We start from the raw sequence: 25,317 nt of genomic DNA, 5'->3' as shown, positions 1-25,317 counted from the left end.
GGCCTGGCTTGACAAAGCCCTGGCTGGGATGATTTAGTTGCTGTTGGTCCTAATTTGAGCAGGGGGTTGGACTAGATGCCCTCCTGAGGTCTCTTCCAACCCTAGTCTTCTCTGATTTCTGACAGGGTCAGGCCAGATGGCTACAGGAGAGTGATAGAAGGTAGATATATTAGCCCCAGATTAAGCAGGTCCCTTTTCACTGTGTAAGCTAATAGGCTGTTCCAGAACAATCAGGAAGTTTCTGGAACCAATTAAGGCAGGCTAATTAGGACACGTGGAGCCAATTAAGAAGCTACTGGAATCAATTAAAACAGGCAGGATAATCAGGGCACCTGGGTTTAAAAAGGAGCTCACTTCAGTTAGTGAGGCGCATGTGAGGAGCTGAGAGTGAGAAGGCATACTACTGGAGGACTGCAGAGTACAAGCGTTACCAGACATCAGAAGGAAGGTCCTGTGGTGAGGATACAGAAGGTGTTGGGAGGAGGCCATGGGGAAGTAGACCAAGGAGTTGTAGCTATCACACAGGTGTTACAAAGGACACTGTAGACAGTTGCAATCCACGGGTCCCTGGGCTGGAACCCAGAGTAGAGGGCAGACCCGGGTTCCCCCCATCCTCCTCAACTCCCTATTTGAGACAAGAGGAGGTGACCTGGACTGTGGGTCCCACCAGAGAGGAAGGTCCCTGGCCTATCCCCCAACCCACTAGATGGGTCAGCAGAGACTGTGGGGATTGTTCTCCTCCCTTTCCCCATGCTGGCCATGGGAGACTTTAACTTCCCAGATATAGACTGGAGGACCAGTGCTAGTAATAATAATAGGGCTCAGATTTTCCTAGATGCGATAGCTGATGGATTCCTTCATCAAGTAGTTGCTGAATCGACTAGAGGGGATGCCATTTTAGATTTAATTTTGGTGAGTAGTGAGGACCTCGTAGAAGAAATGGTTGTAGGGGACAGTCTTGGCTCAAGTGATCATGAGCTAATTCAGTTCAAACTAAATGGAAGGATTAACAAAAATAAATCTGCAACTAGAGTTTTTGATTTCAAAAGGGCTGACTTTCAAAAATTAAGGAAATTAGTTAGGGAAGTGGATTGGACTGAAGAACTTATGGATCTAAAGGTAGAGGAGGCCTGGGATTACTTTAAATCAAAGCTGCAGAAGCTATCGGAAGCCTGTATCCCAAGAAAGGGGAAAAAATTCATAGGCAGGAGTTGTAGACCAAGCTGGATGAGCAAGCATCTTAGAGAGGTGATTATGAAGAAGCAGAAAGCATACAGGGAGTGGAAGATGGGAGGGATCAGCAAGGAAAGCTACCTAATTGAGGTCAGAACATGTAGGGATAAAGTGAGACAAGCTAAAAGTCGAGTCGAGTTGGACCTTGCAAAGGGAATTAAAACCAATAATAAAAGGTTCTATAGCCATATAAATAAGAAGAAAACTAAGAAAGAAGAAGTGGGGCCTCTAAACACTGAGGATGGAGTGGAGGTTAAAGATAATCTAGGCATGGCCCAATATCTAAACAAATACTTTGCCTCAGTCTTTAATAAGGCTAAAGAGGATCTTAGGGATAACGGTAGCATGACAAACGGGAATGAGGATATAGAGGTAGATATTACCATATCTGAGGTAGAAGCAAAACTGAAACAGCTTAATGGGACTAAATCGGGGGGCCCAGATAATCTTCATCCAAGAATATTAAAGGAATTGGCACCTGAAATTGCAAGCCCATTAGCAAGAATTTTTAATGAATCTGTAAACTCAGGAGTAGTACCGAATGATTGGAGAATTGCTAATCTAGTTCCTATTTTTAAGAAAGGGAAAAAAAGTGATCCGGGTAACTACAGGCCAGTTAGTTTGACATCTGTAGTATGCAAGGTCCTGGAAAAAATTTTGAAGGAGAAATTAGTTAAGGACATTGAAGTCAATGGTAAATGGGACAAAATACAACATGGTTTTACAAAAGGTAGATCGTGCCAAACCAACCTAATCTCCTTTTTTGAAAAGGTAACAGATTTTTTAGATAAAGGAAATGCAGTGGATCTAATTTACCTAGATTTCAGTAAGGCATTTGATACCGTGCCACATGGGGAATTATTAGTTAAATTGGAGAAGATGGGGATCAATATGAACATCAAAAGGTGGATAAGGAATTGGTTAAAGGGGAGACTGCAACAGGTCCTACTGAAAGGCGAACTGTCAGGTTGGAGGGAGGTTACCAGTGGAGTTCCTCAGGGATCGGTTTTGGGACCAATCTTATTTAATCTTTTTATTACTGACCTTGGCACAAAAAGTGGGAGTGTGCTAATAAAGTTTGCAGATGATACAAAGCTGTGAGGTATTGCCAATTCGGAGAAGGATCGGGATATTATACAGTGGGATCTGGATGACCTTGTAAACTGGAGTAATAGTAATAGGATGAAATTTAATAGTGAGAAGCGTAAGGTTATGCTTTTAGGGATTAATAACAAGAATTTTAGTTATAAATTGGGGACGCATCAATTAGAAGTAACGGAAGAGGAGAAGGACCTTGGAGTATTGGTTGATCATAGGATGACTATGAGCTGCCAATGTGATATGGCTGTGAAAAAAGCTAATGCGGTTTTGGGATGCATCAGGAGAGGCATTTCCAGTAGGGATAAGGAGGTTTTAGTACCGTTATACAAGGCACTGGTGAGACCTCACCTAGAATACTGTGTGCAGTTCTGGTCTCCCATGTTTAAAAAGGATGAATTCAAACTGGAGCAGGTACAGAGAAGGGCTACTAGGATGATCCGAGGAATGGAAAACTTGTCTTATGAAAGGAGACGTAGATTCATAGATTCATAGATACTAAGGTCAGAAGGGACCATTCTGATCATCTAGTCCGACCTCCTGCACAGCGCAGGCCACAGAATCTCACCCACCCACTCCTATGAAAAACCTCACCCATGTCTGAGCTATTGAAGTCCTTAAATCATGGTTCAAAGACTTCAAGGAGCAGAAAAGCCTCCCTCAAGTCAACCATGCCCCATGCTACAGAGGAAGGCAAAAAACCTCCAGGGCCTCTCCAATCTGCCCTGGAGGAAAATTCCTTCCCGACCCCAAATATGGCGATCAGCTAAACCCTGAGCATATGGGCAAGATTCACCAGCCAGATACCCAGGAAAGAATTTTCTATAGTACTTAAGGAGCTTGGCTTGTTTAGCCTAACTAAAAGAAGGTTGAGGGGAGATATGATTGCTCTCTATAAATATATCAGAGGGATAAATACAGGAGAGGGAGAGGAATTATTTCAGCTCAGCACCAATGTGGACACAAGAACAAATGGGTATAAACTGGACACCAGGAAGTTTAGACTTGAAATCAGACAAAGGTTTTTAACCATCAGGGGAGTGAAGTTTTGGAATAGCCTTCAAAGGGAAGCAGTGGGGGCAAAAGATCTATCTGGCTTTAAGATTCTACTCGATAAGTTTATGGAGGAGATGGTATGATGGGATAATGGGATTTTGGTAAGTAATTGATCTTTAAATATTCAGGATAAATAGGCCAAATCCCCTGAGATGGGATATTAGATGGATGGGATCTGAGTTACCCAGGAAAGAATTTTCTGTAGTATGTGGCTGGTGAATCTTGCCCATATGCTCAGGGTTTAGCTGATTGCCATATTTGGGGTCGGGAAGGAATTTTCCTCCAGGGAAGATTGGAGAGGCCCTGGAGGTTTTTCGCCTTCCTCTGTAGCATGGGGCATGGTTGACTTGAGGGAGGCTTCTCTGTTCCTTGAAGTCTTTAAACCATGATTTAAGGACTTCAATAGCTCAGACATGGGTGAGGTTTTTCATAGGAGTGGGTGGGTGAGATTCTGTGGCCTGCGCTGTGCAGGAGGTCGGACTAGATGATCAGAATGGTCCCTTCTGACCTTAGTATCTATGAATCTATGAATCTATGGCCAGTGATGAGGGTAGCTGAGTGAACAGCACGATTGAGTCACTAGCAAAAGTGGCAAAACTGAGGGCTGCCGTGAATCTCTGAAGCGAGCACATCCTCCAATAAGCACAAGACCCACCAAGGCAGAGGAGAAACTTTGTCACAGATTCTATGATTCTATCAGAATGGAGCCTTCTGTCCTTAACATCTTTGAATTTGGGGAAAGGTGCAAAGTTGAAATGTTAATAACCACTTGTTCATTCTAATCCTAATTTGGCCACACTGATTGATATAGATTTATTTATTTATTTAATATGACGCTAAATAGTGCAAAGGGGGCAACCTGCCTTCATCTCCCGCTCAATACTAAGTGGCCATCAAGGTCAGCAGTGAGAATATTTGGAGCTGAACCCAGCAATATCTTCCATCAGCACTAGTTTGGTTTTGGCCATTTTCTAGCATGGATCTATGAGGATAGAGAACCAATGACTCCCAAAGCGTGTTTACAAGGGAATAGCACTACAGAGAGCAGCCAAAGGCTTCAGTGGTCTGATAAGATCGCCAACGAAGAACACAGACTGATCTTCCTGTGAAACCATCTGAAGGACTGAGCTGGAGATGGATACGGCTGGAGCTCAATCTGCAAGGAGGCTATGGCCCTGTGGGATTTGCATTGGGGAAGTTTAGGATGATTTAGTGGGAAATTGATCCAAGATAGTAATTCATTATTCTACACAAAGGGAAGCCAAAAGCTATCGCACAGCTGGCTACTTTCATTTTCTGGTGCTCTCAGCCTGACTCAGCACTGCCAGTCTCCTGGTGTAGGGTGTGTCCACACTAGACAACAGGTGTTTCTCACAGTGTGTCAGGGAACATGGGCTAAAATCCTAGTGAAGACAAGGCCATGTGTAATCTCCACCCATGTTAACAGGTCAAGGGACAGCCTAGCGGGGAGCCTCGTCTTTAACTGGACCTGCTAACTCATGTTAAACTGACACCTATCTCCTCTTCACTCAGATTTTAGCTCCTGTTAGTCACCGTGTCTGGTGTAACACATGGCAAGAAAACATCTCTTCTCCTAGTAAAGACAAGGCCCAAGGGAGGCAGGCTCAGCACCATGGCAGGGGGCACTGGGACACAAGGGTCCATGGGCTGCGAAATGGGGAGAAGCGGGAGCAGGACCGGCTCTAGGCACCAGCAAAGCAAGCATGTGCTTCGGGCTGCACATACCAGGGACAGCATTCCAGCCATCCTTTTTTTTTTTTCAGAAAAATCCACCAATGTAAAAAAAAAAAAAATAACCCTATGAAGATCAAAAAAAATCTCCAGTAGTGCGATAGGAGCATGACATGAAAAATAACATGTCAAGTTGTGACACGGTTACTCATAATGTGAACGTGCATAAATGTGTAAATGTTAACAGTTATTGATTAATTACATCAAGAATCACAATTACTTGTGTGTACTGTGCCGCCCTATCGGCGCCATTCGCGCCAATTTCCGTGTTGCATCGGTGCCGGTGGTTATAGGGCTAAAATGCTGGGACAAAAACGAAAACAACTTTCCAGTGCTGCCTACTGGCAACAAAGAGAGAAACAGCAAAAAGAATTAGAAAAACCTATCTCGTACTTCAAATAAGTATTTTTAAAAAGTCGCCAGTCAAGGAGAAACTCCAAGTAATGCATTGAAAGTGATTATTCATCAACTGATGAAGACCAATCAAACCAAAGATTATCTTTATCAACTGATAAAGATGAACAACAATCCGACCAAAGATTATCTTCACTAACTGATAAAGACGAACAATCACAATCCATCCAAAGATTTACTTCTTCAGCTGGAGTCCAGAAATGAAGAACTGTTATCCATATCTAAAACTGAAGAACAATTACTGGAAGGTGTAGAGACTGACATAGGATTGGATCCAAGTACATGGCTGACAATAATTACTGATGCAATGCTAATGATTATTGTGAAAAAAGGTCCTTCAAAACTAGATCCTACATTTGAATACCCATTTAATGAGTCGAATCATCGATTTATGCCATCCAGTAGGAAGAAAAAAATTAAAAACGGGAAAAATTAATAGAGCATGGTTAGTATATTTACAGACCAAAGATGTAATTTTTTCTTTTTGCTGCAAACTGTTCTGTAACTCGGACATTGTTCTGGCAACTACAGGTTTTAATGACTGGCGAAATTTGCATCAGCATTTGAAAGAACATGAAACATCAAAAAATCATTTACGCTAGATGACAAATTAGATTGAGCTGTCAAACAGATTACGTTCTGGTAGAACAATCAATGTGGTACAGCAACATCTACTAAATTCAGAAATTCTACATTGGCAAGCTGTGTTGGAACGTTTATTGGCAATCATTAATTTCCTAGCCGAACAGTGCCTCTCATTCCGTGGATCCTCAGATATTTTATATGAGAATAACAATGGAAATTTCTTGAAATTGGTTGAGTTAAGGGCAAAATTTGATAGTGTTATGGCTGAGCATGTACGAAGAGTGAAAGATGGAGAGATTCACATCCATTATTTGGGTAAAAATACACAAAGTGAGATGATACAATTAATTTCTAATGGAGTGCATAATGAAATTTTATTGGATTTGAAACATGCCAAATATTGCTCAATTATAGTTATTTTAATTTATGAGAAACTGGGCGCACCAGAAGACACTAATGTTTTTCATTACAGTGTATAGTTGAACCCAAATTGTTTGTAATTGTGATTTTGTTAAAATTAAATGAGTACAGTAGTAGGAAATTGTTTTATTTCACTAACTACAAATTCTCTGTTTTCATTTTTTTTAAATTGAACAGTCAAAAACAAAACAAAACAAAAAAACATTGCAAAGTGCAAACGTGTGAAAGCCAAATAAAAGGGGGTGGGGAATGTTTTGCTTGGGGCAGCAAAAAACCAAGAGCCGGCCCTGAGGGGGAGCTGTCTGAGGCCAGTGAGAGGAACCCGTGAACTGGATGGTTTACTGGCAGGGAAGCTGTGGGAACCTCTCAGCCGGCAGTTACTCTCCCCATGTAGGTTTCCATACACTGCCCCTCCCCCACTCATCGGGGGAGGGGAAGTCATGCAGCTTATGCTGTGTGGGTGCAGCAGTGAACAGCTCTGCACCTCCCCTTGGCTCCCCCGGACAGGGAACTAGCTATAGCTCTCCAGGGGTTCCCCCAGCACAGGGCACTTGAGGATCTGATGGCAGGTTGCAGGAAGGGGAACATGAATGAGGGCATGGATGGATGAGGGGGCTGATATGCTCGTCTGTCACAGATTGACAGGCTTTGTGCTCTGCTCTGCCTGTAAACGGGCTCTGGGGAGTGACCCGTGAGTGTGCCAGGCTCCAAGGGTCACACTGACCCACAAGGGCAGGCCGTGCAGCCTGAATGACTCTGGGGCTGGGCCTTTGGCCTCGAGCACCTCCTGCTTCCCACCATTTACACCTACAGCGAATCCACCTTTGTTTACCTTCTTGTACAGACTTTACCACCCAGATCCTCAGTGATGTTTCAGCTCCCAGCTCCTGTTCATTTCAATGGGAATGAGGCACCTAAATCCCTTTGAGGTTCTGGACCCACTATCTTAGGAACCCAGTCAATATTTTGCAAAGCAGCCTTTTCCGAACAAGGAGTATTTATTCATCCCCTGGAATCCAGCAGAGAAGGTTTGTTTGTTAGTGTGGCAAAGGGACGCTTAAGGCAGAGTCCATATGGGTAGGAGCAATGGCCCCAAGATACCAGGCAGTTTTCAGCTCCATCTTCACTCTCTTTGTGTGTCTATAGCAGCCGCATTAAGACTTGTCTCCTCACACCTGTCCTTCCTTTAGCACCAGGTGCAGCCTTTTCACTTTGCTTCTCTGCAGAGTTGGGGGAAGTCACCTGCTCTGAGGCCTTGTCTACACCTAAAATTTAGATCAACCTAAGCTTCTGAAGCATTCATGGCCTGTGTGACAGATAGGCTGACCGAACCCCCACTGAAGGCCCCTAGGTCGATGAAAGAAAAACCCCTGTAAACCTGTAGCTGCTAATGGTGGAGACATGCCCTTAGTCCCAGTAGTTCTTAAAAACAATCATATCCTGGGCTGCTCCCCTTGCCCAGACATTGCCCAGCTGTCTCCCAGCAGTGACCCGAGTTTCTTTGAAAAGGCAGAGGCCCTTGATATGCTCCAAGACTGTGCTGATGACTCAAAGATCTACCTCTGCTCGTGACCTGTCTCCTTCTCTCCAGATGAAAATCTCGGCCTATGTCTCTGTCGCCTTCTAGATGTCTCACCATCAGCTCAAGTTAAATGTGGCTAAAACAGAGCTCCTAATCTACCCCCACCTCCCGCCCCCACTTCTCCCTGCTACCGCCTTTCTCAATCACTGTGGACACCACCCGCCTCTTGCCTGTCACCCATAACTTGGGTGTCAGTTCGGCCTCGGACCTCTCTGTAGGTTCTCACATCGAGGTTCTGTCGAAATCTTGCTGAGTCTTTCAGAATTCTCAGCTCACCCCCACAGCTGTAACTCCCATCCCCCATGCTGCCCCGCACACTTGGCAGAAGCCCCCTATCAACACCCACACGGCTACCTTATTAGCCTCCTTCAAATACCTCCAAGGTGTCTGCAAAAAACCTGACTCTGGTGAGGTTGCTGGTGTCCTATTATCACAACTGATCGTGCTGACCAGTGTTGTCCCATTGCTTCTTTGTGCTCCTCTGTCTGTCTCCATCTATTGTTTCTTGAATTAGGGTCGCGCCCCTTCTCCACCCGGTTACCTTCTTTAATGCCAATCTGTGAACAGGTTTTGATGGACAGGTCTGGGTTCTTCTGGATCCCACTACCCACCCAGCAGGGTGTATCTTCTTTATGTTTCCCTATGAATTTATTTGGCAGTGCCTCCACCACCCTCACTCCTTCCTGGCAGGGTCCCCAGGGTAGCTTGGGAGGAAAATTCCAACCACAGGGTAACCCCCACTTACTTGCCAGAAAGTTGAAGACTCCCAAGAAATAACACAAATACATAGAATATATTCAACACAGTAATTATATTAAACAGGAGACAAATATAACATAACGGGGTAAAACACTATTCTTAGTGCCCACGCTGACAATACCCGTGACTTTCCCCAGTCACGTGACCTGATGTAGCAAATGTAAGATTAGTGTCCCATTGGTACGCGTACTTTGTTGGGGCCCTTGATGACCTATGACCACGATATCTTGTCTGCAGTTTTTAGCAGGGTGGCTTACTGGGTTCAGTACAGCCCAAAGGACTCACAAGTGGGAGAAGGTGGTAAGTCCCTCCACAGGTTTAATATGCAGCCGGTGATAAAATCCCCAAACCCATACTGCCTGGCTTGAGGACACAGTTCAGGGAGTAGGGGGTCCCCAAAACAAATTCCCGGACTGACTAACTAAAAGATGGTGCACTCACAAACTCCATGAATGATCCTCAGGTTCAGAGATGATTCTGGACTCCTCGGACACGGCAGAGGGGCTGATCTCTGCTGGCAGGGAGCCACTTCAGGCAGGAGTCAGGCGGCTTTGTCCCAGGATTTCCCCTCACCACACGGGGTGCAGGGCTCAAGGTGCAGATTACAGAACTGGACTAAACTCCAAACTGTCATCTCCCAGCCCAGCATCCAGAGACACTTCCCGCAGGCCAGCCCTGGACTGGAAGCCAGAGCAGAGCTGGCCATGTGGTGACTGGTCTCCGTTAGGGAGCTGGGGGGCGAACTCAGCCTGGCTGGGGAAGTTTCCCAGCAAAACTCTACAAACTGGGAGTCATCAGTGGAGAGGGAAGAGCTCAGCAGAAGGATCTGCTGTCAGGTTCCTAGAAGCCAGTTGTCGGGGGAACCCTGCATGCTGGCCTGGGACTCCCAGCTCCCCACACAGCCAGGCCTGCCCTTGCCCTGCCTGGCTCCAGACTGACTCAAAAATGGCTTCTCCCCTTTCCTGAGCTCCCCGGGAGGGCATCTCACTCCCTAGTGGTTGCCGGGCAGACTCTGCATCTGCCTTGGCTCCACCTCCCTGCCGGGGACAGTGCCCCTCCCTGAGCTGCCAGCAGGCAGAGCCCCAGGTAATCTCCTGGGCTGTTACACTGGTAAAAAAACAAACAAACAACAAAGCAGAAAGCAAACCCATGACCTAGAGGGGAAGTGAAAGCAGCTATATAAAATCACTCTGGAGTCCTGAGGAAGTGGAACCACACGGGACAGTTTGGGAAGAGCCAAAGGGAATGATTGCTGGAGACCAGGGATGGGAAGACTCAGCCCACAACACAGGGCAACAGGGAAACAGCCAGGGCAGAGACAGGGTGAATCCACTCATTGGAGCAGAGGGGTTGGAAAAATCAAAGAAACTGCTCAGCAGAGAATCCCCACTGGAGACAGATCCAGTATGTCTGGTGACTGTGGGAAAAGCTTTGCTGCGAGTTCAGCCCATATTACTCCGTACAGAAGACAATCCACATGGGAGAAAAACGCTATTGATGTGCCGAGTGCAGCGAAAGCTTCAGTCGGAGCTCCCATCTTATTTCACATCAGAGACAGCACACCGGAGGGAGACCCTCTGGATGCCCTGCCTGTGGAAAATGCTTCTCTCGCAGCACTACCCTCAAAAAGAAAAGGAGTACCCGTGGCACCTTAGAGACTAACAAATTTATTAGAGCATAAGCTTTCGTGAGCTACAGCTCACTTCATCAGAAGCATTTGGTGGAAAAAACAGAGGGGAGATTTACATACACACACAGAGAACATGAAACAATGGGTTTATCATACACACTGTAAGGAGAGGTTTCAGAGTAGCAGCCGTGTTAGTCTGTATTCGCAAAAAGAAAAGGAGGACTTGTGGCACCTTAGAGACTAACAAATTTATTAGAGCATAAGCTTTCGTGAGCTACAGCTCACTTCATCGGATGCATTTGGTGGAAAAAACAGAGGAGAGATTTATATACACACACACAGAGAACATGAAACAATGGGTTTATCATACACACTGTAAGGAGAGTGATCACTTAAGATAAGCCATCACCAACAGCAGGGGGGGGAGGAGGAAAACCTTTCATGGTGACAAGCAGGTAGGCTAATTCCAGCAGTTAACAAGAATATCAGAGGAACAGTGGGGGGTGGGGTGGGGGGGAGAAATACCATGGGGAAATAGTTTTACTTTGTGTAATGACTCATCCATTCCCAGTCTCTATTCAAGCCTAAGTTAATTGTATCCAGTTTGCAAATTAATTCCAATTCAGCAGTCTCTCCTTGGAGTCTGTTTTTGAAGCTTTTTTGTTGAAGGATAGCCACTCTTAGGTCTGTGATCGAGTGACCAGAGAGATTGAAGTGTTCTCCAACTGGTTTTTGAATGTTATAATTCTTGACGTCTGATTTGTGTCCATTCATTCTTTTACGTAGAGACTGTCCAGTTTGGCCAATGTACATGGCAGAGGGGCATTGCTGGCACATGATGGCATATATCACATTGGTAGATGCGCAGGTGAACGAGCCTCTGATAGTGTGGCTGATGTGATTAGGCCCTATGATGGTATCCCCTGAATAGATATGTGGACAGAGTTGGCAACGGGCTTTGTTGCAAGGATAGGTTCCTGGGTTAGTGGTTCTGTTGTGTGGTGTGTGGTTGCTGGTGAGTATTTGCTTCAGATTGGGGGGCTGTCTGTAAGCAAGGACTGGTCTCTCTCCCAAGATCTGAGAGAGCGATGGCTCGTCCTTCAGGATAGGTTGTAGATCCTTGATGATGCGTTGGAGAGGTTTTAGTTGGGGGCTGAAGGTGATGGCTAGTGGCGTTCTGTTGTTTTCTTTGTTGGGCCTGTCCTGTAGTAGGTGACTTCTGGGTACTCTTCTGGCTCTGTCAATCTGTTTCTTCACTTCAGCAGGTGGGTATTGTAGTTGTAGGAATGCATGATAGAGATCTTGTAGGTGTTTGTCTCTGTCTGAGGGGTTGGAGCAAATGCGGTTATATCGTAGCGCTTGGCTGTAGACAATGGATCGAGTGGTATGATCTGGATGAAAGCTAGAGGCATGTAGGTAGGAATAGCGGTCAGTAGGTTTCCGATATAGGGTGGTGTTTATGTGACCATCGCTTATTAGCACCGTAGTGTCCAGGAAGTGGATCTCTTGTGTGGACTGGTCCAGGCTGAGGTTGATGGTGGGATGGAAACTGTTGAAATCATGGTGGAATTCCTCAAGAGCTTCTTTTCCATGGGTCCAGATGATGAAGATGTCATCAATGTAGCGCAAGTAGAGTAGGGGCATTAGGGGACGAGAGCTGAGGAAGCGTTGTTCTAAGTCAGCCATAAAAATGTTGGCATACTGTGTCACTCTCCTTACAGTGTGTATGATAAACCCATTGTTTCATGTTCTCTGTGTGTGTGTATATAAATCTCTCCTCTGTTTTTTCCACCAAATGCATCCGATGAAGTGAGCTGTAGCTCACGAAAGCTTATACTCTAATAAATTTGTTAGTCTCTAAGGTGCCACAAGTACTCCTTTTCTTTTTACTGTAAGGAGAGTGATCACTTAAGATAAGCCATCACCAACAGCAGGGGGGGGGAAGGAGGAAAACCTTTCATGGTGACAAGCAGGTAGGCTAATTCCAGCAGTTAACAAGAATATCAGAGGAACAGTGGGGGGTGGGGTGGGGGGGGAGAAATACCATGGGGAAATAGTTTTACTTTGTGTAATGACTCATCCATTCCCAGTCTCTATTCAAGCCTAAGTTAATTGTATCCAGTTTGCAAATTAATTCCAATTCAGCAGTCTCTCCTTGGAGTCTGTTTTTGAAGCTTTTTGTTGAAGGATAGCCACTCTTAGGTCTGTGATCGAGTGACCAGAGAGATTGAAGTGTTCTCCAACTGGAACCAGGAACCTATCCTTGCAACAAAGCCCGTTGCCAACTCTGTCCACATATCTATTCAGGGGACACCATCATAGGGCCTAATCACATCAGCCACACTATCAGAGGCTCGTTCACCTGCGCATCTACCAATGTGATATATGCCATCATGTGCCAGCAATGCCCCTCTGCCATGTACATTGGCCAAACTGGACAGTCTCTACGTAAAAGAATAAATGGACACAAATCAGACGTCAAGAATTATAACATTCAAAAACCAGTCGGAGAACACTTCAATCTCTCTGGTCACTCGATCACAGACCTAAGAGTGGCTATCCTTCAACAAAAAAGCTTCAAAAACAGACTCCAACGAGAGACTGCTGAATTGGAATTAATTTGCAAACTGGATACAATTAACTTAGGCTTGAATAGAGACTGGGAATGGATGAGTCATTACACAAAGTAAAACTATTTCCCCATGGTATTTCTCCCTCCCACCCCCCCCCACCCCCCACTGTTCCTCTGATATTCTTGTTAACTGCTGGAATTAGCCTACCTGCTTGTCACCATGAAAGGTTTTCCTCCTTTCCCCCCCCCTACTGCTGGTGATGGCTTATCTTAAGTGATCACTCTCCTTACAGTGTGTATGATAAACCCATTGTTTCATGTTCTCTGTGTGTGTGTGTGTGTGTGTATAAATCTCTCCTCTGCTTTTTCCACCAAATGCATCCAATGAAGTGAGCTGTAGCTCACGAAAGCTTATGCTCTAATAAATTTGTTAGTCTCTAAGGTGCCACGGGTACTCCTTTTCTTTTTGCGAATACAGACTAACACAGCTGCTACTCTGAAACCTGTCATTAAGCACTACCCTCATTAATTATCAGAGAATCCACATAGGACTGAAACCCTACAAATGCCCCCAGTATGGGACAAGCTTTGCTCGGCACTCACAGCTTGTTGTATATCAGAGAATCCACATGGGAGAACACCCCTGTGGAGAAAGCTTCCAGTACAGTTTAAACCTTCTCACACATAAGAGAAAACACACGGGAGAGAAACCTTATAAATGCCCTGAGTGTGGGAAAAGCTACAGTGACAGCTTTAATAGGCATTGGAGGGTGACGCTGGAGAGAAGTCCTTCAAAGACTGTGATATTTGGAAAAGCTTCAGTTAGAGCTCAGATCTTATTGTACATCACAGAATACACACAGGGAGAAACCCTATAAATGCCTCCCTGAACTGGGGTGGGATGGGGTGGGATCTGAGTTACTACAGAGAATTCTTTCCTGGGTATCTGGCTGGTGAATCTTGCCCATATGTTCAGGGTTTAGCTGATCGCCATATTTGGGTTCGGGAAGGAATTTTCCTACAGGGAAGATTGGAAAAGGCCCTGGGGTTTTTTCACCTTCCTCTGTAGCATGGGGCACGGGTCACTTGCTGGAGGATTCTCTGCACCTTGAAGTCTTTAAACCATGATATGAGGACTTCAGTAGCTCAGACATAGGTGAGAGGTTTATTGCAGGAGTGGGTGGGTGAGATTCTGTGACCTGCATTGTGCAGGAGGTCAGATTAGATGATCATAATGGTCCCTTCTGACCTTAATATCTATGAAACTATGGTAAGAAATTCCATTATAGCTCAGGCGTGACTAAATATCAGAATAATAGAATCATAGAATATCAGGGTTGGAAGACACCTCAGGAGGTTATCTAGTTTGACCCCCTGCTCAAAGCAGGACCAACAGCAACTAAATCATCCCAAACAGGGCTTTGTCAAGCCGGGCCTTAAAAACCTCTAAGGATGGAGATTCCACCACCTCCCTAGGTAACCCATTCCAATGCTTCACCACCCTCCTAGTGAAATAGTGTTTCCCGATATCCAACCTAGACCTCCCACCACTGCAACTTGAGACCATTGCACCTTGTTCTGTCATCTGCCACCACTGAGAACAGCCAAACTCCATTCTCTTTGGTACCCTCCTTCAGGTAGTTGAAGGCTGCTATCAAATCCCCCCTCACTCTTCTCTTCGGCAGACTAGATAACCCCAGTTCCCTCAGCCTCTCCTCATAAGTCATGTGCCCCCTAGTCATTTTCATTGGTGTCCGCTGGATTCTCTACAATTTATCCACATCCTTTCTGCACTGGGGTCCCAAAAAACTGGGCACAATAGATGTGGCCTCACCAGTGCTGAATAGAGGAGAATAATAATTTCCTTCCATCTGCTGGCAATGCTCCTACTAATGCAGCCCAATTTGCTGTTTGTCTTCTTGGCAACAAGGGCACACTGCTGACTCATATCCAGTTTCTAATCCAATGTAATCCCCAGGTCCTTTTCTCCAGAACTGCTGCTTAGCCAGTCGGTCCCCAGCCTGTAGCAGTGCATGGGATTCTTCCATCCTAAGTGCAGGACCCTGCACTTATCCTTGTTGAATCTCATCAGATTTCTTTCAGTCCAATCCTCCAATGTGCCTAGGTCACTCTGGACCCTATCCCTACCCTCCAGCATATCTACCTCTCCCCCCAATTCAGTGTCATCCACAAACTTGCTGACGGTGCAATGAAACCCAGCATCCAGATCGTTAATGAAAATATTGAACAGGACCAACCCCTGGGGAATTCTGCTTGATACCAGCTGCCAATTAGACATGGAGCCGTTGATCACTACCAGTTGAGCCCGACCATCTAGCTACCTTTCTATCCACCTTATAGTCCATTCATCCAACCCATACTTCTTTAACTTGTTGGCAAGAATACTGTGGGAGACCGTATCAAAAGCTTTGCGAAAGTCAAGGTATATCATGTTCACCGCTTTCTCCATATCCACAGAGCCAGTTATCTCATCATATAAAGCAATCAGGTTGGTCAGGCAGGATTTGCTCTTGCTGAATCCATGCTGACTGTTCCTGATCAGCTTCCTCTCCTCCAAGTGCTTCAAAATGGAGTCCTTGAGGTCCTGCTCCATGATTTTGCCGGGGACTGAGGTGAGGCTGACCAGTCTGTAGTTCCCCAGATTCACCTTCTTCCCTTTTTAAAAAATGGGCACTATATTTGCCTTTTTCCAGTCGTCAAGGACCTCCCCGGATTGCCACGAGTTTTAAAGATAATGGCCAATGGCTCTGCAATTACATCAACCAACTCCTTTAGCACTCTCGGATGCATTGCATCTGGCCCCATGGACTTGTGCATGTCTAGCTTTTCTAAATAGTCCTTAACCTGTTCTTTCTCCACTGAGGGCTGCTCACTTCCTCCCTATATTGTGTTGCCCAGTGCAGCATTCTGGGAGCTGACCTTGTCTGTAAAGACCAAGGCAAAAAAAGTATTGAGTGCTTTAGCTTTTTCCACATTTCTCTCACTAGGTTGCCCCCCCATTCAGTAAAGGTCCCACACTTTTCCTGACCATCTTCTTGTTGCTAACATACCTGTAGAAGCCCTTCTTGTTACCCTTCACATCCCTTGCTAGTTGCAACTCCAATTGTGCTTTGGCCTTCCTGTTAAGTCAGTCTGGTTGCCTGAGATATTTGCTATTCTTTCTGCACATCACAATGAGAATTTACACAGGCAAGAAATCCTAAAAGTGCCCTGACTAGGGATTCGCCAAGTGAATATCATCTTTGCCATTTCCCATGAACATCGGAGCATCAGGCCAGGCTGGAGTGGCCGTGTAATGTGGATATGCAATGGTTTTAAAGCAGAGAATAAATCACGTTCATGGAACAGCGTTGTGTAGGGCAAGAGGCTGAGATAAGATTCCCACATTGTGATGGGAATTGTTTATGATTTTTTAAGAAGCTCTGAATGTCCTCTGATCAACTTCTCCATCAACACACGAAAGCTTATGCTTATGCTCAAATAAATTTGTTAGTCTCTAAGGTGCCACAAGTCCTCCTTTTCTTTTTGCGAATACAGACTAACACGACTGCTACTCTGAAACCTGACAATTTGTCAGTTCAGGCCATAGTCGAGGAGCACTTGCTAACATTAAGCTCTGACATAGCAGCATCCACAAGTAATGTTCTCTATCATCTCCCCTTAGGTAGGAGATGTTGTTCCTTCCTGATAGAGAAAAATCCAGTCTCAGTTACTTACAGCTTTGTCACCCCTCAGCAGGGCTGCAGCCAAGTGATCTGCCTGGCCATGAAACCATCAGTGCCGGGAGACCCTCAGCTAGTACAGAATGCTGCAGTGCATCTTCTCTGCAACAGAAGCTCCTGTGAATATATCACGCCTGTCCTCCACTCCCTGCATGGCCTGCCCACCGAATGTCAAATTGTGTTCAAGATCTTGGTCCTTGTCTTCTGGGTGCTCCATGGCCTCAGCCAAGGTTATATAAAAACTCCCTAAAGCTCTGTGATTAAGACCACAGACAGCAACTTTTATTGCAACTCAAGCACAATGAAACAGGCCACAATAACTGTAATGTTTATTTGTGCGGGAGAGAGAACTGTCTTTGTGGCCGGTCTCAGGTGGTGGAATGAACTCCTCCAGGAACTAAGGATCATCACCAACCTGATCATCATTTACTCCAAGTCCTTGGACTTTGCTTTCTCTAGTATAAATACATATCAACACATTCACAACAAACATAGCAGAATCTTCCATTGCACACAATTCTCCCCCAAAAAGGATGAAAGAACGAAAAACATATGACAGAAGGCTGCTTATCATACTACTGAAAGGTGCTCAGATACTGTGGTGAGGAACATGGTATGAGCACTGAAAGAGAATAGAAGAGACTTTTGCTGCCATGCAGCTACAACCTTATTATCTTATTCTCTGTGACTTTTCATTTAGACTTGACAGTAAATTATTTAATAAAATGGATACATTCATGAGCAATAATGGTCTCCACTAGGTTTGAAATGCAATGTCCTTACCTAGGCTTAGTTGGGATGATGGTTTACTTGTGACTTTCTTGCTTTGCACAAAGAGAAATAACATGGGTCTGAGTTTCTCAGAATCATTCATCTGCAGAGGAGAAGAATGCAAAAATGGGCCTTCATGGGGTGAGACGGGACCTTCAGGAAAGTCTCTTGACATGTTTCTTTTTAATTACAGAGTCTAGGAGGGCTCTGCTGTTTATTCCCTACAGGTACCATGCATTCCTAAATCTAGACGGGTTATCTAGATGACTGAGTTGCTGATTGTTCCCCTTAGAGTTACACACTGCCACTGTCATGGGTCTGTAGTTCTCCTTTATGATACATGTCTCCTCTACAAGGCCCTGGACTAAGAATGTGAAATCCATGACCACATTTCTTGCACATACTCCACAGGGTTGGGGGATTAATCCGCAGACATTTAGAATCCAGATGCATTAACTACAATACATTTTTTTCTGATTAGCTTTCTTCTTCCTTTTTTTATACAGGCACTTATCAGAAAAAATATCAAAACGTTCACTTCAGAGTCATGGCAAAGAAAAGATATTGAATCTAATTCCCTGGTATATCAAAATACCTGATCAACCTAAATATTGTCACAGGCAGATTATAGAAAGTCTTGAAAGCCAGTGGCATCTGTCTGCAGCTTGAGATTTCAGGTATTATTGCTCACAAGCTGGATGCCCTTCCAGCTTGGCCTCAACCCTTCTCCCCCAGTTCAGTTCTTGCTTCCAGGTGCTTTTCAGTGTCTCTTTGGGTGGGGAGGCAGAGGAAAACCATGAGGATATCACTCCCCTGCCTTTTATAGCTCTTGTGTATGGTGGGAACCTTTTGTCTTCCAGTGGAAAAACACTGGCATTCGAAAGTGGGGGAGGGTCCAGTACCAGATGACTTGGACCCAGGTCTCTGCAGGGCTGTGGCAGTCGTTACTCTCAAGCTGTCTGGAGCGTCCACAGGAAGACGAAGCCCTTTCACAGTCCATGTCTTTGCTAATGGGCCATCACCCTGTCTGGCTTGTCACTGTTGTACCTGCGGGTCTAGTTGTGAGTGACACACAAAGTAACCCATTGGAAATACAGATACGTGGTCAATATTTCTAACTTCAGTTACAGAAATAATACAGTCACACAAATTGGAAAATCACATTCAACAAATCGTAACCTTTTCAATGACATCTTCCATGAGCCATCCTGCATAAAGTACATCTCAGTTCTGCCATATCCATATCATAAGCATATTTCCATAAAGAATATGGAGTGTAACATTACACAATCAATCTGGTTTACATTAGCACATATCCCCAATATGGAATACTAGCTGTTGGAATTTATTCTGTGATATTAATCATTTATAGATTTGGAGGATAGGATGAAAATTTAAAAAACTGGAGAAATGGTCTGAGGTAAATAGGATGAAATTCAATAAGGACAAATGCAAAGTACTCCACGTAGGAAGAAACAATCAGCCACACACATACAGATTGGGAAATGATTGCCTAGGAAGGAATGCTGTGGAAAGGGATCTAGGAGTCATGATGGACCACAAGCTAAATATGAGTCAGCAGCGTGACACTGTTGCAAAAAAAGCGAATGTCATTCTGGGCTGTATTAGCAGGAGTGTCGTAAGCAAGACACGAAGTGAGCTATAACTCACGAAAGCTTATGCTCAAATAAATTTGTTAGTCTCTAAGGTGCCACAAGTCCTCCTTTTCTTTTTGCGAAGACATGGGAAGTAATTCTTCCACTCTACTCTGTGCGGATTAGGCCTCAACTGGAACATCGTGTCCAGTTCTGGGCACCACATTTCAGGAAAGATGTGGACAGATTGGAAATGGTCCAGAGACAAAAATGGTTAAAAGTCTAGAAAACATGAGCTATGAGGGAAGATTGAAAGAACTGGATTTGTTTAGTCTGAAAAAAGAGAAGACTGAGGGGGGGACATGATATCAGTTTTCAAGTACCTAAAAGGTTGTTACGAGGAAGAGGGAGAAAAATTATTCTCCTTAACCTCTAATGATAGGACAAGAAGCAATGGGCTTAAATTGCAGCAAGGGAGGTTTAGGTTGGACATTAGGAAAAACTTCCTAACTGTTAGGGTTGTTAAGCACTGGAATAAATTGCCTAGGAAGGTTGTGGAATTTCCATCATTGGAGATTTTTAAGAGCACGTTAGACAAACACCTGTCAGGGATGGTCTAGATGGTACTGGTCCTGCCATGAGTGCAGGGGACTGGACTTGATGACCTCTCGAGGTCCCTTCCAGTGCTATGATTCTATATATTAATGATATAATATTAGATATATCATATAAATAATAACTTTACTTCCTGGAAAAACAACGAGGATTCTTGTGGCACCTGAATGCCACAAGAATCTGGATGCAGAAGTGCAAGCTGGAGTTTGGCGGGTGAATAAATATATGCTTACAGAGATGGGTGTGAAGCATTACTATGCAGAGGACCAGTGCTAACGAAGTCAATACAATCAGGGGGGATGTGGCCCATTACTAACTATTGACGAGAAGTTGTGAATACCAGAAGAGGGAAAAAATCTTTTGTAGTGAGCCAGCCATTCCCAGTCTTTATTCAGGCCGAGTGTGATACAATTAAACTTGCCAATGTATTCCAGCTCAGCATTTTCACACAGAAGTCTGGTTTTGAAGTTTTTTTTCAGTATGGCAACTTTCAAGTTTGTCACTGAGTATCCAGGAAGATTAAAATGCTCTCCCACTGGTTTTTGAATGTTCCCATTCTTGATGTCCATTTGTGTCCATTTATTCTTTTGCATAGAGATTGTCCGGTTTGGCCAAGGTACATGGCAGAGGGGCTTTGCTGGCACATGATGGCATATATCACATTAGTGGATGTGCAGGTGAACTAGCCACTCATGGTGTGGCTAATGTGGTTAGGTCCTGTGATGGTGTCACTTGAGTAGATATGTGGACAGAGTTGGCAACAGCGTTTGTTGCAGGGGATAGTTCCTGGATTGGTGTTTCTGTTGTATGGTGAGTGGTTGCTGGTGAGTATTTGCCTCAGGTTGGGGGGCTGTCTGTAAGTGAGGACTGGCCTGTCTCCCAAGGTTTGTGAGAGCGAGGGATCATCTTCCAGGATAGGTTGTAGATCCTTGATGATGCGCTGGAGAGACTTTAGCTGGGGGCTGTAGGTGATGGCCAGTGGTGTTCTGTTATTTTCCTTGTTGGGCCTGTCCCTTAGTAGGTGACTTCTGGGTACCCATCTGGCTCTGTCAATCTGTTTCTTCACTTCCCCAGGTGGGTATTGTAGTTTTAAGAATGCTTGAAAGAGATCCTGAAGGTGTCTGTCCCTGTCTGAGGGATTGGAGCAAATGTGGTTGTATCTTAGAGTTTGGTTTTAGACAATCGATCGTGTGGTATGTTCTGGATGAAAGCTGGAGGCATGTAGGTAAGTATAGCGGTTAGTAGGTTTCTGGTGAAGGGTGGTGTTTATGTGTCCATCACTTATGTGCATGTTAGTGTCCCGGAAGTGGATCTCTTGTGTGGACTGGTTCAGGCTGAGGTTGATGGTGTGCTGGAAATTGTTGAAATCCCGGTGAAATTCTTCAAGAGCCTCCTTCCCATGGGTCCAGATAATAAAGATGTCATCAGTGTAGTTCAAGTATAGGAGGGCACTTGGGTACAAGAGATGAGGAAATGTTCTAAGTCAGCCATAAAAATGTTGGCATACTGTGGGGCCATGCGGGTACCCATCGCAGTGCTGCTGACTTAAAGGTATAAATCATCCCCAAATCTGAAATGGTTATGAGTGAGGACAAAGTTACAAAGTTCAGCCACCAGGTTAGCCGTGACAGTATCGGGGATACTGTTCCTGATGGCCTGATAGTCCATCTTTGTGTGGAAAGTTGGTGTAGAGGGCTTCTACATCCATAGTGGCTAGGATGGTGTTTTTAGGAAGATCACCAATGGACTGTAGTTTCCTCAGGAAGTCAGTGGTGTCTCGAAGATAGCTGGGAGTGCTGGTAACGTAGGGCCTGAGGAGGGAGTCTACATAGCCAGACAATCCTGCTGTCAGGGTGCCAATGCCTGAGATGATGGGGCGTCCAGGATTTCCAGGCTTATGGATCTTGGGAAGCAGATAGAATACCCCTGATCGGGTTCCAGGGGTGTGTCTGTGCGGATTTGTTCTTGTGTATCTTTAGGGAGTTTCTTGAGCAGATGGTGTAGTTTCTTTTAATACTGGATCAGAGGATAGTGACCTGTAAAATGTGTTGTTGGAGAGTTGTCTAGTGGCCTCCTATTCATAATCCGATCTGTTCATGATGTCGACATCACTTCCTTTGTTACTTCCTGGCTCTCCCATAACCCCACAGCTCCCCAACTCAGGGCCATCCCTCCCACATCCTCTCTCCTTCACCTTGTCACGCTGCAGATATCCTGGGTTCCCCACATCCCTGATTAAAAATCTGATTAAAAATCTGTCCAGGAAGGAGGGTTTGGGTAAGAGCCTAGGGTGTCAGGAAGGGCAGCAGCTTTGGGACTGGCGAACCCCTGCCGGGGAGCAGAGCTGAGGTGAGGAGGGGCCATTGGTGCAGAGTCACTTTCCTGCCCAGCCCCAGCTCTTTCCCAAACGTCTCTCCCCTCACCTGGAGTCTGCAGCTCAGGAGTTGGTGTTGGCAGAGCCTGGGGCTGCCCAAGGGGCTGGTTCCAGCCCCCACATGTAGAACATCCCCCCCGGCCAGGCACAGAGGGGAGCTAGGGAAGGGCGCTCCCCGCACACACCCCACTGGGGAGCAGCAGCGACTCAGCCCGGTTCCTGGATCTCAAGTTCTCAACCTGCAGCCCGTGGGCTGCTTGTGGCCCAGTCTACACATGACTGCGACCCATGTGACATCCCCAGGGCCATACAGATAATACTGTATACAGCCCACAATGGCAAATAGATTGAAAACCAGGGCAATAAAGGCAGCAGTGGTGGCATCAGACCCAGAAAGTTCAATCTCTGATCTGCTGAGCAGCACTAGGGATGGGCTCCTACGAGGCTCATCCCCAAGACTGCTCCCTGGCACAATTTGCTGCCAGTAGCAGATACTGGTACCTAGATAATCCTTTTTGCTATGCTGTCAGAATTTCCTACATCCCACTCACCTTTCCCCAGATAGCAGATAGCAAATTCTCACAGAGCGGGGTCTGCCTGTCACAAGTTGCTGCCCTTCACCTTTGTCCATCTCCTGGCCCTCATAATGTGGTGCTGGGGGCTGGCAATAGCCACTGGGTGCCATAATACGCAGACACACGGCGGGACTAAGAGACAGTGCCATTGTTAGTTTGGTGGGGTACCATAGATTTCAAGTCCACATGCATCTGCAGGGCCTCCAGCTGCCATTAACTGTGTTCAGTGTCGCTGGACTGAATGGAGGAATTAGCTGGATCAGCTTGGCAAAGAAGGGATTTGGACACAGATCTGCCGTCTCCCATGAACAACAGACCTCCTTCCGCTGGGCAAGGGGGAAGCATTTTGCGGGTTAAACATCCAACACATGGCATAGCTGGCATGTTTATTGTAACAGCAGATAGGGAAAGAGGAAAAGCAACAGAGAAAGTCCTTTGGCTCACAGGGTGATCTGTGCCCTGAGCCTTTAGCTCCCTTTTACAGCTTCAAGCAATCACTCTAATGGGACGTTTCAGAATAGCAGCCGTGTTAGTCTTCATTTTTCCACTGAATGCATCCAATGAAGTGAGCTGTAGCTCACAAAAGCTTATGCTCCAATAAATTTGTTAGTCTCTAAGGTGCCACAAGACCTCGTTTTCATTTTTTTAATGGGAGGTAACTAGCCCAAAGGAGGACAGAGTCATTTCATGATGCATAGCGATAACCTCTTGGGTTCAGACCAAATATTGCAAAAGTCCATTAATTTTGCAGTGCTGTTTGTGCTTCAGGTGTTAAATTCTCTTCTCTAAGGGGCAGACAATACTCTATTTTGGCACGACACACACTGCAACAGCTGGCAGGATGGGGGTGTTTTCCTGCCACTCCTGAACCAGCTGTGGGGGCACCATCTTACTAAATAGCAGCACTACAAATCTTCCTGGTTCACCCATTGCCTTTTTGAACAAGACCCTTCCCTGCCTCTCTGGAACACTCCTCAAGGTAAAATCCTCCAATATGAGAACACCTAAACTCCCTCCCAGATACTGTACCCCAAACCTCCTGCTGCACCTCAACCCCTGTCCTGTCCCTGGCCCCACCCCGGAGTCCATCCCACTAGCTGGAGCTGCAACCCCACCCACAGCCCAGTCCCCTGAGCCCACTCTTGTACTCCAAGCCCCCAGGAGCCCCACAAAATCTAATAACCCACAGGAGAGTTAATCTGGCTCTTTCTGCACTATGTTATTTGTTAACTTTTTTAATCAATTGGTGTTATTTATTTTTTTAAGTGTCCAACTCTACTAAAAAAAGTCAGGTTTCAGAGTAGCAGCCGTGTTAGTCTGTATTCGCAAAAAGAAAAGGAGTACTTGTGGCACCTTAGAGACTAACAAATTTATTAGAGCATAAGCTTTCGTGAGCTACCGATGAAAGGAGCTGTAGCTCACGAAAGCTTATGCTCTAATAAATTTGTTAGTCTCTAAGGTGCCACAAGTACTCCTTTTCTTTTTAAAAAAAGTCAGTCTGCAATATTTCCGTCAATATGTAACATTCCCCAGAGCATCAATTCCTAATAAAGTCAAAACTGCAACATATTTCAGTCATTTCTTTGCTTACAGCACATTCATTTCCTCCCTTCCACCTTGGTAGATTCACTGCACCTTCACGCCCCTATTTCCTTTACTATTTCGGGTGTTACACGGTGGCATCTTCTCTGCCTGTTCCACATGTTCCAGAAAATCTTTCCCTGTCCGCCACCCACCCATCAGCGCAGATCTCCCCAAAGCACGTGGCACAGAGCTGTCAATCTGCAGCTACCCAATGTATAGTCCAAAGCTGCTGTCTCCTCTCCAGTGAAAGGTTCCTACGCCAGGGAAGCAGAGGGTAAGGTGGGTCTCTCAGAACCACAGGAGGAACCACAAACACCTGAGTGTCCACACTCGCCTTGGAAGCAAAGGTTCCCATTTTCATTGCAGAAAACAAAGCAGAAGCACCTGTCACCACCGACCTGTCCAGTCCACCTCACATGAATACTGGTGACCTTGCCAGGGCGACCAACCAGGCCTTGCTGCACCATGAAGAAATAGCCCAGGCCTTTGATAAGCTGTAAAACCTGGTGCGGGGGCAAGGATTAGGCACATAAGTCCCACAGTTCCACTCAGGAACATCAAACATGCAAAGCCATCAGGAACTTCCTGTGCATGGCCAAGCTTCACACCCCAGCCCAGCAGCACCCCCTCTAGAGCAGCACACGTGTCCCCAGCCATTGAGCCAGCTGCACTACACTGGGTAGCTACACGCCTGTGCCTGTCGAATGTGGGGAGCTCCTGGATGGCGATGGCCACAGGCAGGGCCATCCTTAGGGAAAACACCATCCTGGGCAAACCTGTATTTTGGCACCCCCATCGCAGATGCATTCCAAGGCTCCCCTCCTCCCCCCCAGCCCACACTGCCTCTACCCCCACCCATTGCCCCCAACTCCCTTCCATGACCTCGCACTCCAGGCCCACCCTGCTTCTTGCCTCTTAACCACATCACCCACCCAGAGGGCCGGTCTTGCCCCGCAGTG

At 45.7% G+C, this 25,317-nt stretch overlaps 1 long non-coding RNA gene across 1 annotated transcript; it reads left to right on the top strand.

Moving 5' to 3' along the window:
- The first annotated feature begins 114 nt into the window (after positions 1 to 114).
- LOC122460449 lies at positions 115 to 23,881 on the top strand. Its single transcript, XR_006281757.1, has 4 exons — positions 115 to 126; positions 16,254 to 16,257; positions 22,587 to 23,283; positions 23,430 to 23,881. It is a non-coding gene; the product is annotated as an uncharacterized LOC122460449 (long non-coding RNA).
- The last annotated feature ends 1,436 nt before the right edge of the window (positions 23,882 to 25,317 follow it).

Source organism: Dermochelys coriacea, chromosome 5 (assembly GCF_009764565.3).
Source record: "Dermochelys coriacea isolate rDerCor1 chromosome 5, rDerCor1.pri.v4, whole genome shotgun sequence".
NCBI lineage: Eukaryota > Metazoa > Chordata > Testudines > Dermochelyidae > Dermochelys > Dermochelys coriacea.
The sequence above is the reverse complement of the archived record's forward strand: the minus strand, read 5'-3'. Positions and strand labels throughout refer to the sequence as shown.